This window comes from Pundamilia nyererei, unplaced genomic scaffold (genome assembly GCF_000239375.1).
Source record: "Pundamilia nyererei isolate P.nyererei 1_Seehausen unplaced genomic scaffold, PunNye1.0 scaffold00345, whole genome shotgun sequence".
Classification (NCBI taxonomy): Eukaryota; Metazoa; Chordata; class Actinopteri; order Cichliformes; family Cichlidae; genus Pundamilia; species Pundamilia nyererei.
The window spans coordinates 402545-413620 of NW_005187746.1; the positions used below are offsets into that span (position 1 = coordinate 402545).

Below are 11076 nucleotides of genomic sequence, written 5' to 3' on the forward strand. Positions count from 1 at the left end.
TTGATATTAATGAGTTTTTTGGGTTCATTGAGAACATGGTTGTTGTTCAATAATAAAATTATTCCTCAAAAATACAACTTGCCTAATAATTCTGCACTCCATGTGCCTCTGTTTCCAGTTTCAGATTTATCTAAACTCTTACCTTCTGATCTACTATGGTTTATAACTTTTGTCCATTTTCTAGAACAAAAAAAGCTAAATTCTGACTGAACCTGAATTGCAGTGTTTACTGCAGCACACACATCACTGCATCCTGTAAGTTTACAGCTTCTTTGTGTACTTCAAACTGAACTGAGCAAACCATGCTGGAGGTAATACAGCTGACACAGTGATTTTAACTGAAATGACAGAAGCATAAACATTTACTGGCAGAGCTATGAAACTGAAGAAAGTGAGGATGTTAAACTCTCTGAGTAACACAGCAAACAGGTCAGGCGTGAGACCTCTGACCTCTTTGTGTATGAGACTTTGAAGTACACCTTCATCAATGGGGTAATGCATGTAGAGGCGCATGGTTGTAAGTAATAATGCAGCACTCTATGTAGCAGCTGTTGTTTTTAGGGCAATAGCTCCAAAGAAAAAAATCCACATGTTGATTTTTTCAGTGCTTTTGAAAACTGAGCATCAGATAGTAAAGGCAGTAAAATGACTCTGTGTTCAAACATCTAATCTTCTGTTCCACAATCAGTTCATGCTAACAGCATCCAGCTGCAACAGCACTAAGGTCAGTACAACACGCACACGGCCTCCTGCTTGTATTTGTATGAACTCAGAGGTTAGGGCCTCACAGATACATGAAGCTACAGAAATGGACAGTGACCAGGATTTGTTTAGCTTTAACAATGATGCATTCGGTAAGCTTCCTCCAGCCAGAGTGAAGGGGGAGTTCACTTTGTACAGACACTGCAACACATCCTTACTGGAACACAGCCCAGTCTAACCCACAGACTGGAAAAGCAAACAGCTGAGCCGTATGAGTGAGGACAAGCCGATGTTAATTTTGACAAGTGAAAGAGACGATGAATGACTCGTGTGCAGGCTGGCTCAGAGGCCGAGGGGCAGCTTCTTCTCAGACCTCAGCACACTGTTTTTCAGGCCTATTGTATTTAATGAGTGTGTGTTGGCTTGGTTTAGGGTAGCGTGTCTAATTTGTCCCAAACACAGATAATAGCTACAACTAATATTTGATGAGGCTGAAACTAATTTTCATTTCTCTGACACAGTTTCAGTTTTGTAGTCGAGCGTTACCAGGATCCATATTGACATCTTTCCAACTTTGAGCTCACCTCATTAAGAACTGTTATTTCTATAAACCATGAAGCAGAATTGTATTCATATAGCACCAAATCACAACAACAGCTGTCTCAACCCCAACCATCCAACGATGCTCTGTGAGCAAGCACTCAGTGACAGTGAGAAGGAAGAACTCCCTTTTAACAGGAAGAAACCAAATGAGAACCAGACAGACTCAGGGAGGGCCAACCATGTTCCGGGTCTGAGGGAAGGGAGACGGGACGAGCGACGGGCTTTGGACGAGCTGGAGTTGGAAACATAACTATGACATTAGTTACAGTTACATTTGTCTCTCAAGTTCTGTCACCGCTGCTGTGACATTTTTATTGTATTTAAATTGAGAGTCAGTCACTACAATCCTGTATTACTACCACATTATTACTGTGGTGATGCACGCTGAACAACAATGCAGGTGAATAATCGTTAAAGGCCGATTCTGTTCATCAGGTGACCTCTTCAGTCTCAGCTGACTGCAGGTTTCCAACAAACAGGACGGTTACACAATGACTGAAACGTCATTAATATGCAAACTGTCATGACCCCTGATCAATAACCATGAGTCCCATTCACACAGAGTGGGGGAATGGCTGCATCACAGCATTGTAAGGTGGTGTCAGATGGACCCTCAGGCCGCCTCCTCCATCGCTACGTCCACATGAACAGAATCAACCTTTTGGGATGTGGTGATGCATGTTTTCCAAAACTTTATACAGGATGTGACTACTTAACAATTAGACAACAAGCAAACATCTAGGCTGGTGATAGTAAAACTCCAGTGATTCCACCAGACAGCACGGTGCTGCAGAGATCAGCACTGTCGCCTCACAGTAAGAAATTATTAGCCGTGCATGAAGTTTTGAACCAAAACTGGGTCCCACACAGTGTCTGCACAATACAGTGATTTATGAACATGTGTTCCTTGTCAGGCAAAGAGCATTAAACAAACATTAAACAGCATAAAAACAATAACAGGGCTGCCCTCATTTCTTAACAAATAAAGAAAGTCCTTTTCTACACGCAGACTGTAGGACAGGTCTCAGAGGACCTTTGCCCAAATGAGGGCAAATAAAAATGGTTCAGTGTGTGTGAAACTTCAAAAACATAGTGCCCTAGTTGGCATCACACTGTAGTTTGAATGAAGCTGCAGCGTTAGGTCCAGAAGTCAAAGTTAACTTCAGACACGTTGCAGATGACCTGCATAAAACATTCCAAGTTTCCAGCCTGCTAATCAGATACGATCAATATAACGACGTGACAATGTTTGAAGTGCTAGGAAAGAATAACTGGCAACAGACAGTCGAGGCCAAGCCGTGAGTCGTCCTGCAAACGTGCAATAAAAGCACGAACAACAAGATCCCCGCTTTAACACTCGTACCTACAAACTGATACCGCTCAGTCCAGCACACATGCCAGCGCACAGTCTCCGGCTCGAGTGCTGGACAATCGCTGTGGCAGCAAGTCAGCCAGCTGCAGTGTAGGAGGCAGAGCGGGTCATCTATTAATCAGAAGGTTGGTGGTTTGATGCCCGGCTGCTCCAGTCGGATGCATCCACTGGTGTGACTGTGTTTGTAAGAAGGAGGCGCGGAGCACTGAGTGATCAGAGTAAGAATGGACGGGGTTTTAGCTTACTCAGACCATTAGGAGCAGAGAGTTGGGAAACATGTTTTTCAGTTTCCTGTTTTGTGCTGGAAATTGGTGGCAGCACAGGAATGACTCCAAAGGTTCTCATGACCCTAAAATTAAAGGCACTAACATCACATGAGGTTTGACTCATAGTCTTAATGTTTTATTTTGCTTTTATGTCAGGCACAAAGGCGTGAAAGCTGCTTCTGATCTCACAGCGAGGCGTCGGTCATCGTTTGAGCCGCCATCCCGCTAAACTCTGAGCATTAAAGACAAACTTGTCAGGATTTACACAGGACAGACTCGTGATTACCACAGACAGGATGTGGAGTCAGTAATGCCAAATAGACACAATTTAAATGTCTGTGGTCGCAGTGAGCGCATCAGCACTCGCAGAGACAAAGCTGTTATCTTAATTAGCTCCACATGTCTTAGCTGCAGGCTAAAGTACAGTTCTCATGAACTTCTTTTCAGAGCTAAACACATGGAAACATGAGATACTAAACAAGACAAACACAAACTACTTTGCTGCTCACACCACCACGGAGTTGCACAACACTATCGACGTGCCAGGGGTCCGGCCTGCTTTGCAACGACATCAAATGTGATACATCTTGAACCAAAAGTGTTCTTTTAATTTTATATGAAATATGATTTACATAAACTCATTCCTAATTCATGCTTTCACTTTCCACTAACAGTCTGATAACCTGGTTATTTCTACTCAGAACTACTCTGAACTGAGAGATGGGGACACTGAGGACGGGTCGCCAGTCTGTCTCTGACACTATGGTTGAACTTCAGAATCAGGGAGAAAGCCGACTATCACTGTCAGCCACTTTGACGATCTTCTGTCCCCAGTGTCACTGAACACAAGCTGAAACAACTATTGCTGGGTAATAAACTCAACTTGTGTAGCTGGTGTTGGTGAAGAGTTTGAAACACACAACCAGATGACAGGACTTGACAACAGTGGCAGGTATGCGTGACACTACATTGCCCCACCCGCTCCGCAGGGTTTGAGTGTGTTGATGGGATTTTGGGCCATGCTTTTGGGAGATCAGACACTGATGTGTGATGAGAACGCTGGCGCGCAGTCTGCGCTCTAATTCGTCCCAAAAGCGTTCGATCGGGTTGAGGTCAGGACTCTGTGCAAGCCACTCAAGTTCTTCCACACCAAACTCTGTTTTTATATAATAACATTTGTGAGCAGCTCAAATTCTCTTCCTACCGTACGCATGCAGAGGATGCAGTTCTATACTCCCAGCGCCTTCGCTGGGTGAAGTATGCACAAACAGACTGATTTTGTCAGATTGCTCTTCATTAGTCCTGAATGCTGGCAAAACCAACGTTATGTTGTCTGAAGCTGCGAACAGCGAAACACTGGAAGGTGGTACCATACAGGTTGCTGACTCATACAAACATCCTGGTATTTGATAGGGATCGACTTTACACATCATGCTGGATAACAAAGCTCAAATGTACATTTTCTGTATAGACTAAAATCACATTTCTCTGTTGCTTCCTGTAAGCGACTTGTATTAAGCTCGTTTTTATCTCAGTTGGATTTCGGTGATGCCATCCATCGATCGATATTTACCTTGCTGCCCTAAGTTATATAACACGCTTCATGACTCATCACTGCACATGAAACTGTCCAAAATATCTTGGTATGCTGAAGCACTCAGAGTTCCTTTGACCGGAACCAAGTTGCTGAGCCCAACTCTTTACATTTGGCACAGTGCAGTCAGACAAGCACTGTTGTCCTGGCAAACACCAAACCCAGACTGGTCCATCACACCACTGGACAGAGAAGTGTGATTCGTTGCAAAGAACATGTCTCCACACTGCATGCTTGACTCCACTGCTTTTTGTTTTGCGTTGCACTTGGTGACATAAGACTTGGATGCAGCTGCTCGCCCATGGAAACTCGATGAAGCTCTCTGGGCACTGCTCTTGAGCCAATCTGAAGGCCACGTGACGTTTGGAGGTCTGTAGCGATCGAGTCTGCAGAAAGACTGGAAAGAATCCACTGACCCGACGCTGTGATTTTACATGGCAAACTGAATGTGTTGCTGCAGTTTCTAATCACTTCCACTTTATTATAACACCACTAACAGCTGGATCTGGAATAATGAGGACATTTCCTGACTTGTTGCACAGCTGGCATCCCAGTACGATGTCAGACTTTACCTTGGATGGCATTTTGTGTTTGGGGATGTTGGCTACAAATCAAAACTGGCCGTGCATGCTTCACATCTGTTCAGATACATGACCAAAATTACAGAACATGCAGCAAACCTGTTGATTTAGCAGTAGCCAGTATGACTTTGTAAACACCCTTATGCTACTATATCCATAAATGCTGTGCATAAATAAAGATGTAGTATCACTTTTAGTCTGCACTTCTATCTATATCCATGACAGTTGTGAGCGAGGGTTGGCTGCTAACACTAGATAATTAACAGGTCATGTCGTGAGTAACCTCTAATTTTACCCCAGCTTCTCAGTTTGCAGAGAGCCGGTTTAGGCGAGCACCTGGCTCTGACCTCGGAGCTCTGACTCTATTTGTACTACAGAGGAGTTTAGAGTAAAAGAAACAATGAAAACTTGTAAAGTTTTAAAGGCTCTATCATTGCTGTTGGAGATGCATATCAGGGCAGTTAAGTAAAAGGACATTATGTTGAATGTCTGGGATTAATCGTGATGGTAGAGCTCAGTCACCACATGATTTGCACTGATTTTCCTGCTTCAATGGGCCTCTGGGGAGCTTCCTGAGGAACATTAAACCCATTTGGACAGGATTTAGTTGATTATTTTTGAAAATGCATGAGTGTAACAGCAAGTTTAATGCTGCTCTGAATGCACTGTGTGATATAGACTTTCTTTATAGTAATTCCACTGCCAAACATCTTATTCAAATGTTGTCAGGATACATGAGTTTAAGTTGTTTGTTTGTATATTGGAGAATGTCTTGTGATATTCTGTAAAACAAGGTTACAGACATGCTGAGAGCCGCCCAGGTGCATTTTGTTTGATTTGTGTGAAACAAAAGTGTGATCCTTATCCTGCTGTCACACAGACGTCGTCTCTGCTGTCTCAAACTGCTTGTTCTCCTTTGGACGTCTTTAACCACATCACAGCTGTGCTGCTCCAAACACAGCCGAACTGCACTGGAAGCTGATGGCTCCTCGTGTCACAGTGTACTGGGCTGTCATGACTTTCCACAGCTATACTATGCTGCACCTTTTAAAGTTTATTACCATGTAGATATTTAACATGTAAAGAAACAAAGTGAATCATATTTCATTGAGCCTGAAAAGTGCACGTCTGTTTCCTTCATCCATTAAAGTATTACTGCTTTTCTCAGAGCACTAATACCTCCAACAGCCGAGTGAAAGACTTTGTACTATGTCAGCAGCGTGCTTGTAAAAACATTATAAGTTCAGTGTTAAAGGTGAAAACCCTGAGCTGGACTGCTTCCAGCAGAAGTAGACACAACCCAGAAAGCTGATCGCACAGTTTTAGTCCTGCTCTCGCTCTTCTACCACAGCTTCTGCTCTCATCAGTCTCTGCTGCAGTGAAACCCTTTGGTCTTTGGTCATGCTCTTCTCTGCGTGACTGCTTTTCTGACACATCACGACCCTCCTTTTTTACTTAAATGATCTCATCTTTGGGGAAAGGGTTTACTGCTCTTGAGGATGTTAACCTGTTCCTCTCCACCATGCCATTCATGGTTACTGACAGGTTTGAGCTTAGGTTACCAAACGAAGACGCTGAGTTTATTGAAAGGTGACATTTAGTTTCAGAAAACTGTTATAGTTAGAGACAAAAACAAATCCTAGCTTTAGACTGACGACCTCGTGACGTCCAGAGGTTACGCTGCACTAATAACTGTGGCCTCGCTCATTTCGTGCACACCTCTGGCCCAGCTCGCAGCCAGCTGTTTCACAGTAACTCTGTTTATAAGAAAACCAAGGAGCAGCTTTCAGTACGATGAACAAAATGTGAAATATGACGTGAAGAACATTAGGCCATGGCTATAAGGCAAAACAATCAACAGAATCTGTCGGTGTTCGTGGAGTAGCCCACACAGCCACAGTGCACGCAGCCGTCACACACTAGTGCACGGCGTTCCCTGATGTGATGCGTCTACACACGTCCACTCGAGGCTCGTCACATCAACGCCTTCATTCAGGCCACGGTGCTGACTTGCAGCCTTCGGCCTGCAGTCTGGCTCAGCTTTTCTCTGAGCGCCTGAGTGTGAGCGCACACGTGCCAGGCTGCTTTTATTGGGACTGTTGTGGCGCCTCGGTCCCCACGTCTGGTCAAAACAAAGGCATGTAATATCACAGCCTGAGCCAGACTGTCATCACACACGGCCCACGGAGGCTCACACTTTCACAGTTCCATGTGTGTCACAGCAGCGCACACACCGGCCCGCGTGACACGAAGCACAAAGCTGCAGGACACCAGTTAAAGGGCGCAAGCGTGCACACGCACGTCAGGGTCCGTGTCCACGTTACAGCGACATCCAGCAAACTCTGCGTGTGCTGTCATCACTGCTGCAGCTGCATGGCAGGCACCAGAGATGACACTTTCCCTTTGGCTCAGCGCTTTCGACCAGTGACGGCTAACAAAGGCCAAGTAATTCTATATGAGCGACTGTGGTCTGGTAGAAGCTTACAGCATTACTGCCACCATGAAAACCACCAGAGCTGTTTTCCAGCTCTGCTGTCAGACACATGTTTTCAGGGAACATTAAGAGGAAAGTGCCCAAGCAGCGTCTCTGCCACGAGGATTAATGTGGCTTCAGTTAAACAAAACATACTGCACAACCACATTCAAATCACCGTGACACACGTCAGGATCTGCTCAGGAGGAATTTGCAATTATGTGCATGTAATCAGCCTCTTCCATCATCCTTCAAACTTCATGCAGATACAGACGTAGGCACAGGTTTGTTCAGGAATGCAGAGAAAGCTGAGCATGAAGCTTTCAGCTGTCAGTTTAGTGCTTGATCTACATTCCCACTCCCACCTACAGCTGTGGGTACCCACTGAAAGAAGCAGACTGCCGGATAAGCGCGTCTGCGCTCAGCCAGAAACACAGCATCTCTGTTCGGTCATTATTGAGCAGCCTTGAGATGAAAGAGCGGCTTCACACTTCGAATGGCTGCAGACTTTATTTCATCCAGTTATTAAAAACAGCTGTTATATTTCCATGTATGTGAATTTGTTTAAATGTGATCGGGTGTAAAAACAACTTAAACTGTTCATGCTAAATTTTTGTTGAGCACCTTGAAGCAAGATGCTTTGAAAACCCTGAGGGACAGGCCGAGCAGCGCCGCACGCAGGATTCGCTTTAGTAACCATTTAAGGTAAAGACAGAAAAGTACAACCAGGTCCTGTTGGAACTAAAATAAGCTCGCAGCCAGAATCTGACAGACGCGTCATTTCTCAAGTATGTCTCTGGACGCAGAAGATCAACTGTGACTTTGGAGCCACATCTCAGGCCACAGGCTCAGGTGAGCGGTGAAAACATGACACCAGGGCAGTGAAGAGGCCGACGGGTCAGGACGTGACTTCATCCTGCTCCTGTCCTTATCTAAGACATGTTGATTCTGCAAACATCCTGACAGCATTTGAACATGCACCTCTCGTCCTCCATCTAACTTGATCAAGAATGTGAACAACAAAGAGACTTTTATTTCCTGCCAAACATGTTTCTAAAGCTAGATGAGGACAAACAGACGAGGAGGCCGGCGAGCTCTGACCGAGGGCACACTGAGGCTGACGTAGATATCTGATCTGTAATGTCCCAGCGAGACGACTGCATAGTTCAGCAGGAACAGGAGAGGGAATAATGTCATGTTGGTGACATGATACAGAGAAAACTTCCAACTTAAACAGTTTGAGATAAAAACAACAGCTGATCCCACAAAGCCTGATTTGTCTTGTGAGTAACGGCCTGTTCATGGATGCCACACCAGAAGCTGACAGACAGCCTGTACGGTCATGTAACGAGCCTCTCTGACATCCCTCACCTACACCAGTATTCTGACATGCGTGGCCACCCCTCTGCCCACCTGCACCTTTTAGCCTGAGCGTGAACTCCCGCTGACACAAGACCTCATCTGTTCACGCCACAGCAGCACAACAGCAAGGACGGCGGACGACTCTGTCGTCTTCTGTGGAAACAACCAGCGGCGTCAAAGAGGCCAATCAGTGGTTTAAACCCGCAGCACTGTCAAAAACAAGCATCTGGTCTTCATGCAGTAATAAGGCATGACGTCGTCTGTTATGATAAAATATGGACTCTGACACAAAGCCAGGCGCGGCGGCCAAAGTCCGAAAGAGTAAATTCTATCAATAACAACGTAGAGTCACAAGTGGAAGAGTGAAAATATCCTCGTCTTCAACACCTGACTCACGAGTATTCTCTTACACTCATAATAACCTGGTCTAAATGTGCGCCAATGCACATTTTCACATGTAATAAGTTTAGATTAGAGCGTCTGCACAGTCTTTTTTTGCTCAGTGGCGACACTGCAGCAGATTAATGATGATGCGGGTAAACATAACTGCATTTGGATTGCTCAACACGAGCCAGCAGCATGGCGCTCGAACTATAACGGCGGTGTTGTGGTTTAAGTGGAGCCACACGCACGTCTGCTTTTCCAGCTGCAGCAAAAATGAAAAATGTTGCATTTTAAAATGATTTGTTTTATGTGCCTCTGGAAGCCAAACGTGCAAAGATGCATCCATGATGCTCAACAAGTGAAAAAGAAGGTGTTATGTAAATCATTCATTAATCAAAATCAGTCGTGCATTTTTAACCTTTGAAACATCTGCAAGACAAGAACGTCACATCTGATGCTTTCTGCTCGTCTTCCTACTTAAGCTGCTATATCAAACACAGATTCATCCACACGAGCACCTTTCCTCACACACTGCTCAGTATATCCAAACTTGGGACTGGCACTAAGCAAACACGAGCGTATGGACGCCCTTGAGTGTGGGCACACACCAGGCTCTCTTTCTGTGCCACAGAGGTCCTTCAACATTTGAGGGTGTTGCTCGCGAATGCTCTGAAGCAATCGGCCTGCTCAGAGCAGCCACACAGAGAATGACATCAAACAGACAGAAAAGCCATGATTTTCTTAGCGTCAGAGTTCTGACAGCCAAGTTACGCTTCTGTCCAAATGCCACAGTGTGATCACGGGCTAAATGCTGCAGCAGTCAGCGAGGCCAAACAACTTGTTCACCACGAGTGAAACCCAAGCAGAGCGCTGGATGTCAGAGTGGGATCTCTGGGTGTTAGTTAACAGCAGAAGAAGAACCAGAGCGAGCAAACGAAAAAGAGCGTTCGCTGCGACAGCCGCTGACGGGGCTTAAATCCTCCATGCTCCTTTCATCCTCACCTCCATCATCAAGCTGTCAGCGAGGTCTGCTGGTAATGTTCGAATTGTTTATGGAAGTATTAATGAGCTGTTTTAGTAAAAATATGACAGGTGCCACAGGAGACCGAGGTGAGATGCCACATGCAGTTTGGTGAAGCCAAACGTGTAGTGAGCATATAAGGACAACCTTCAGACCAATGACAAAGGTCCTGAGAATCGCTAGTGGGCGTGTGTCAAGGAACAAGTACGAGGGTGGAGTGTGCCGACTACAGTCACCCACACAAGAGCTAAAACGTAGTCCAACGGCTTTCTGAGAAAATCTCAGGCCCTTGTTGCATTAGACCCAGTTTTGCTATCACACGTACAGGACTGCCATACTTCCTCCTACTGCAACCTCACATGATTGTACACATTTCTACGCTTCACACAGCTCTCAGTATGTCCTGTTCAGTTTTCTTCCACCTCAGGATGGTCAACTTTTATCTTCACAGCCACATTTAACCAAACAGAACATGGACTACAGACGCCTGCTGCAGACATCTGCACTCGCTGCTATATCACCAGCACATCTAGACACTAACAACAACCTGGCTGCAGCTGAATTTTCCATCCAGACCGCCGTCTAACAAAAAGACACGATATTCATTTTAAACCGTCCCACTTTCCAGCCCATAAAAATCAGACATCTCCCAACCAGAGGCTCACTTGGACCCCATTTATAGGAGAGACGGCTTCTCCAGCCAGACATGTCACACACA

The 11076-nt window shown here is 45.3% G+C and overlaps 1 protein-coding gene across 6 annotated transcripts in view; it reads right to left on the reverse strand.

The window, feature by feature from the left end:
- snx19b (sorting nexin 19b) overlaps window positions 1-11076 on the reverse strand; it is a 54562-nt gene that overhangs the window by 21893 nt on the left and 21593 nt on the right. The window lies entirely within an intron of this gene.